This window comes from Mustela nigripes, chromosome 4 (genome assembly GCF_022355385.1).
Source record: "Mustela nigripes isolate SB6536 chromosome 4, MUSNIG.SB6536, whole genome shotgun sequence".
In the NCBI taxonomy this organism is placed as follows: domain Eukaryota; kingdom Metazoa; phylum Chordata; class Mammalia; order Carnivora; family Mustelidae; genus Mustela; species Mustela nigripes.
The window spans coordinates 39,325,059-39,332,835 of record NC_081560.1 but is presented as its reverse complement, the minus strand read 5'-3'; positions in this window follow the sequence as shown (position 1 = coordinate 39,332,835).

Sequence of the window (7,777 nt, the reverse complement as noted above, 5' to 3'; positions counted from 1 at the left end):
CTATGCAGCCATCAAAAGAAATGAAATCTTGCCATTTGCGACAACATGGATGGAACTAGAGCGCATCATGCTTAGCGAAATAAGTCAAGCAGAGAAAGACAACTTTCATATGATCTCCCTGATGTGAGGAAGTGGTGATGCAACATGGGGGCTTAAGTGGGTAGGAGAAGAATAAATGAAACAAAATGGCATTGGGGGGAGACAACCATAAGTGACTCTTAATCTCACAAAACAAACTGAGGGTTTTTGGGGTTAGGGGGGTTGGGAGAAGGGGATGGGGTTATGGACATTGGGGAGGGTATGTGTTTTGGTGAGTGCTGTGAAGTATGTAAACCTGGCAATTTACAGACCTGTATCACTGGGGATAAAAATATATGTCTATTAAAATATATATATATATATATACAAAAAAAAAGAGCCAATTACACTGTTTCACTAAGAGATTTAGGGAATAAAGCTATTTGTTTATTAAATTAATAGCAAAAATATCTCAGAATAAATACAAGGAAACTGAAAAGTGGTCTCTGGAATTGAAAATGGAAAGTCACTAATAACTTTTTCCTTCCCTCCTCCCTCCCTCCCTTTTTCCTTCCTTTTTTCTTTAGTTTCCTCCTTTTTGAATAATGTGAGGGACTAGCAGGAGTGGTTGGCTAACCACAGGAAGTTGAGGATGGGACAGTAAGAGGAAGCATATGCAGGCATCTCCTTGCAAACTATTCTCAGTGGTGGGTTTAGAAGGGCAGACATATACAAGGAAGATTGTATTAGAATGTCTTTTAATTCGTTTATAGGCTAAAGGGAAGAAAGGAAAATTAATACTGGCTGATTCACACAGGTTAAACATCTGCCTGACATTTGACATATAGCTGGAGATACAATGGAGTTAAACCTATTTCCCTTTGATTTTAGGACTACAGGGTAATCCACACTCCACAAACTCCTGTCCTGCCTGTAACTGAGGGAGTGAGGGGAGAGAAAAAAAGGGAAACTAGAGTAACACCTGCAGAAAAGTCTGGTGCCTGAATCAGGTACAGTAGCCCCAAAGGGATATACCTTTCTCAGTAATAGGAAAATGCAACAACAAAAAACTCCACCCACCCCTCCAAAATTGGTAAATCTATAGATAAGATTGAAGAGGAAGCATTTTTTTGGCAGGTACTAACATAAACACAATATTTGTAAGCTCATACCACTCTTATTTCAATTTATTCATTATTTACTATTTGTTATCCACTCTTTCCTACTTCAAAAATGGATTTTGATCAGCTTACAATGAAAGGTACACTCACAGCATTTGCTTTTGTTCCTGTGACTTAGCCTTCTGAAATTCAGTGTGATTAAGTCACGTGTCTTCTATCACTTGAGTCCCACAATCCATTTATCTATTCCTATTCTTTTGCAATACCATTATTGTAACCTTATAGTAGCTCTTAAAATTGGGCATTGCAATGCCCCAAGACATCCGTTAAACATCTTATCTAGATTTCGGCTCTGTTCATGATCTAAGGGTGGAGAGATCAAGCCCCAAGTCCAGCCCTGCGCTGGGTGTTGAGCGTGCTTAGGATTCTCTCTCCCTCTCCCCTTCCCCTGCACACCACCATCCCCACCTGTGCTCTCTGTCTCTCAAAAGAAGTAAAAAAAAAAAAACAACTGGACATGTTGAGTCCTGCACCTTTGTACATCTTTTACTGTATTATATTGGCTATTCTAGGAACTCTTTCTTTTCTTTCATTCTTTCTTCCTTTCTTTCTACTGAACTTTCTTTCTTTCAAATAAAATAAAGATTTTATTTACTTATTTGACAGACAGAGATCACAAGTAGGCAGAAAGGCAGGCAGAGAGAGGAGGAAGCAGGCTCCCTGATGAACAGAGAGCCCAATGTGGGGCTCGATCCCAAGAACCTGGGATCATGACATGAGCTGAAGGCAGAGGCCTTAACCCACTTAACCCAGGCACCCCAGAACTTTGTCCTTCTATATAAGCTTTAGAATTCTTTTGTTGATATCTATAGAATAACTTCCTTATAGTTTAATGGGATTATGTTGAATATATAGATCAATTTCAGAAAAATTGATATGTTCCAAAAATATTGAGTCTTCAATCTGTGACCACAAAATGTTTCTTCATTTATTTATGTTTATGTTTTCTGGTTTTTTTTCAGTGTTTTGAGGGTTTCTGCATATAGATTCTGCATGTATTTTGTTAGATTTATACCTAAGTATTTTTTTTGATGTGCTTTATTATATACAATAATTTATAATATATTACATACTATATTGTATAATACAATAATATACAATATAATAAATATCCATAAGTTGCAGCTTTGATATGCTTGCTTTTTAAAAAAAGTTCTGGGATGAGTTTTGTTGTTAGAAGGAATGAATTTTGTGGAATATTCTATATAGACAATTATATCATCTGTAACTAGAGACAGTTTTATGTCTTCGATTACAATCTGTGTATCTCTTCTTTTTTGTCTTTTTGTATTATTTTTTCCTTGTGTTTTGTTTTTTGACTTCCAGTGCAGTGTTTAATGGGAATAGAGAGAAAAAACATTCTTCTCTTGTTCCTGATCTTAGGAAGAAAGTATACACATAATTTACTATGATGTTAGCTATAGGTTTTATGTAGATCTTCTTTATTAAATTGAAGAATTTATTTCTCTTGATTCCTGGTTTTTATGTGGGTTTTTATAATTAGTGGATATTAGATTTTGTTAAATGCTTTTCTGAATAGATTGATGTGATTGTATGATTTTTCTGTTTATATTGATGTTATTGATTAATTCTCAAATATTGAGCTAGCCTTACACCCTTGGAATAAGTTCACTAGTTTATGGTGTATGACACTTTTTTATACATCAATGCATTCAATTTGATGATTTTTTTCTTGAGAATTTTTGTGTCTGTGTTCATGAGAGATATTGATCTGTAGTTTTCTTTTCTTGTAAAGTCTTTATTTGTTTTGGTATTGGGGCAGTGCTATGCTCAGAGAAAGTGTTAGGAAGTGTCCCTTCTACATCTTTTTTTTTTGAAAGATATTTGAGAGAATTGGTGCCATTTTTTCCTTAAGTGTTCTTTAGACTTTACCAGTGAAATACTCTGGATCTGGTGATTTATTGGTTTGTAAATGTATTGGTTATGATCAACTTCTTCATTAGATATAGAATTTTCAGGTAATTTGGGTTTTTTTGAGTGAGTTTTGGTAGTGTGTGTCTTTCTAGGATTTGGTCCATTTTTAAATTTTCACATTTGTGTCCATAGAACTATTCATATTATTCTTTAATGGAATCAGCAGTGACAATCCCTTGCAAATCTTATATTAATAATTTGTGTATTCTTTCTTTTTTTTTAGTTGGTTAGCCTGACTATAAGTTTACGGATCTTATGGCTCTTTTCAAAGAACTACCTTTAGGTTTTATTTGTTTTCTCTATTGTTTTCTCATTTTCAGTTTTATGCTTAGAGTTCTAACTTCCCTTTTTTCCCTCTGCTTGCTTTAAACTGATAATCTTTTCTTAGTCTTTTAAAGTGGAAGCTTAAGTTATGGATTTTAAATCTTTCTTTTATATCATATGCAGTAAATGTTGTACATGTTCCTCTAGGCACTGCACTGTTTTCACAGCATGAAAGTAATTTTAGTAAGTTGTATTTTCATTTTCATTTAGTCAAGAATAAGTTTTAATCCCCTCTTGAGACATCTTATTGGATCCATGCATTATTTAGAAATTTACCATTTAATCTCCAAATATTTGATGATTTTCCAAGTAAGTTGTTGTTACTGATTTCTAATTTAATACCATTATGGTTGGAGGATATACTTTGTATTGTCCTTTTAATTTGTTAAGGTTGTTTTATGGCCCAGAATGTGGTCTATTTTGATGACTATTCCATATGAACTTGAGAAGAAGGAATATGCGGCTGTTAATGAAGAGAGTATTCTAAATTAGATAGACCAAGATGGCTGATATTGCTGTTCAGGTCCATTCTCTCCTCCTTGATTTTCTACCTATTTGACCTATCAGTTATTGACAAGGAGGATGTTTGAATTACCATCTACAATAGTGGATTTGCCTAATTCTCTTTTCAGTTCTATTAGTTTTGGCTCACATATTTGGACGCTCTATCATTAGGTTCATACCCCTTTAGGACTGTTATGCCTTTTTAGAGAATTAACCCATTTGCCATTGTGTAATGATCCTATTTATTGCTGGTAATTCTCTTTGTTCTGAGTTTATTTTATCTGAAACTAATACTGTTCTTCCATTTTTCTTTTGATGAGTCTTAGAATGATTATTCTTATCCCTTCCTTTGCATTTATCCTATCAGAATTTTTATATTTGAATGATTTTATTTTAGACAAAAATTTTTTTTTCACTCAGTATGAAAATGTTTACTCTTTCTTTGGTGTATATAGAACATTTTAATTGAAAGTAATTATTGATATGTTTTGATTAATACTAACCATGTTTGTAAATATTCTTTATTTCTTTCAGAGATTTATTTTTGAAACTTCTTTCATTTATTTATTGTTGATGTATTTCTTTGTATTTGATGTATTTCTGTGATTTTGTTATTAATTGGTTTACAGAGTTGGCTGCTCCCATGTTAGAGGCATAGATATTTAAAACTGTTAGATCTTCTTGTTGGACAGACACTTTGAGTATGATGTAGTGTCATTCCTCATCTCTTATTATAGTCTTTGGCTTAAAATATAATTTATCTGATATAATGATTGCCACCCTAGCTTTCTTTTGGTGTCCATTAGCATGGTAAATTGTTTTCCACTCCCTTACCCTACATCTTTGGGTGTCTTTGGGTCTAAAATGAGTTTCTTGCAGACAACATATTGATGAGGTTTTTGTTTTGTTTTGTGTTTAAATCTGTTCTGATAGCCTGTGTCTTTTGAGTGGGGCATTTAGCTCATTTACATTCAGGGTAACTACTGAAAGATAGGAATTTAGTGCCATTGTATTGCCTGTAATGTGACTGTTAGTGTATATTGTCTTTGTTCCTTTCTGGTCTACTACTTTTAGGTGCTCTATTTGCTTAGAGAACCCCTTTCAGTATTTCCTGTAGGGCTGGTTTGGTGTTTACAAATTCTTTTAATTTTTGTTTGTCCTAGAAGCTTTTAATCTCTCCTTCTATTTTCAATGATAGCCTAGCTGGATATAGTATTCTTGGCTGCATATTTTTATCATTGAGGGCTCTTAATATATCATGCCAGTTCTTTCTGGTCTGCCAGGTCTCTGTGGATAAGTCTGCTGCCAATCTAATATTTCTACCATTGTATGTTACGGATTTCTTTTCCTGAGCTGCTTTCAGGACTTTTTCTTTGTCACTAAGACTAGTACGTTTTACTATTAGATGATGGGGTGTGGACCTATTTTTATTGATTTTGAGAGGGGTTCTCTGTGCCTTCTGGACTTTTGATGCTTGTTCCCTTTGCTATATTAGGGAAATTCTCTATTATAATTTGCTCCTCTATACCTTATGCCCCTCTCTAGCTTTTGTCTTCTTCTGGAATTCCAATTATTCTAATATTGTTTCATCTTATGGTATCACTTATCTCTTGAATTCGCCCCTCATGGTCCTGTAGTTGTTTATCTCTCTTTTGCTCAGCATCTTTATTCCCCATCATTTTGTCTTCTATATCACTAATTCTCTCTTCTGCTTCATTTATCCTAGTAGTAAGAGCCTCCATTCTTGTTGCATCTCATTAATTCCTTTTCTGATTTCAGCGTGGTTAAATTTTAGTTCTTTTATTTCTCCAGTAAGGGATTATATTCTCCAGACAGGTTTTCTCTAATATCCTTCATGCCTTTTTTTGAGCCCAGTTAGCACCTTGAGAATCATCATTCTGAACTCTAGATCTGACATATTACTATAATGTCTGTATTGATTAGATCACTAACTATCGGTAGTACCTCTTGGTCTTTTTATTGTGGTGAGTTTTTCCACCTTGTCTTTTTATCCAGATAAGAATATATTAATGAGAGACTAAAATACTAAAAGGTGGCAAAGAACCCAGAAAAATGTATTCTTACCAATTCAGAAGAGATGCAAAACTAGGAGGAGAAGAAAGGGGATAAAAAGAAATTTAAAAAAAGAAAAAAATATATATATATTAGACTGGTGAATCGAATAGAGCCATCTACTTGATTTTGGGTTTATGTTCGTCTCTTAGAAGAAACTACCAAAAATTTAAAGAAAGAAGAAAAAACTTATATATGTATAAAAATAAGGGTAAAATGATGAAGGGATGGGATATGACTGTAAATATGAAAATTTTTTAAAAATTCTAAAAAAGGAATTGATAAGTTGGTTGGAAAAAGAAAGAAGGGAAAAAAAAAGGAGAGAATGTTCTCAGGCTGGAAACTAGAATAAAGCCCTATGGTAGATTTAGGGTATATTTTGATCTATTAGCAGAAATTATATCCCAAAATTTTTTAGAGAAATAAAAAACAAACCCTAGATGCATACAAAAAATTAGGTTAAATACAATGAGGGATAAAATATGACTATAATAATGAAGGTTTTTATTTTTTTAAAGAAAAGTGTTATAAACTAGTTAAAAATGTTAAAAGAGGAAAGAGGAAATAAAACATTAGAATAAAAAAATTAAAAAAATTATTTAACTGTGCAAGACTAAAAGATTATGGGGAGAAAGCCATGAATTCCATGCACTTCTTTCCCCTATCTCTGGAGTTCCGCTGTTTTTCTTGATTGGTGAGCTTGGTCTTGGCTGGATGTTCTTGGTGATCTTTTGGGGGAGGGGCCTGTTGTAATGATTCTCCTGTGTCTTTCCCTGATTTGGAATTGTACCACCCTTGCCAGCAGCCAGGCTAAGAAATCTGCTCAAGTTCGATCTCGGGAGTTTTTGTTCTCTGAACGCTTTCCATAGAGCTCTGAGAATGGAAATAAAAATGGTGGCCTCCCAATCTCTGGCCTGGAGGAGCCGAGGGCTCAGGGCCCCACTCCTCAGTGCACCCTCATAGATAAGGGGTCAGTCACTCCTGTCTCCCTGGTCTCCAGCCGTGCTCTGGGCTTGCCCAGCCTGTGACTACACCATACACAAAGCAAACTCAAAATGGATAAAAGGCCTCAATGTGCAGCAGGAATCTATCAAAATCCTAGAGGAGAACATAGCAGTAACCTCTTCGACATTAGCCACAGCAACTTCTTTCAAGATATGTCTCCAAAGGCAAATGAAACAAAAGCAAAAATGAACTTTTGGGTCTTCATCAAGATCAAAAGCTTCCACACAGCAAAGGAAACAGTCAACAAAACAAAGAGGCAACCCATGGAATGGAAGAAGATGTTCGTAAATGACACTAGAGACAAAGGGCTGATATCCAAGATATATAACGAACTCCTCAAACTCAATACACACAAAACAGATAATCACATCAAAAAATGGGCAGAAGACATGAACAGACACTTCTCTAATACAAATGGGTATTAGACACATGAAAAAATGTTCATCATCATTAGCCATCTGGGAAATTCAAATCAAAACCACATTGAGATACGACCTTACACCAATTAGACTGGCCCAAATTAACAAGACAGTAAACAACATGTGTTGGAGAGGATGTGGAGAAAGGCGAACCCTCTAACACAGTTGGCAGGAATGCAAGTTGGTGCAGCCACTTTGGAAAACAGTGTGGAGATTCCTTGAAAAACTAAAAATAGAGCTACCCTATGACCCTGCAAATACACTACTGGGTATTTACCCCAAGATACAGATGTAGTGAAAAGAAGGGCTCTATGTACC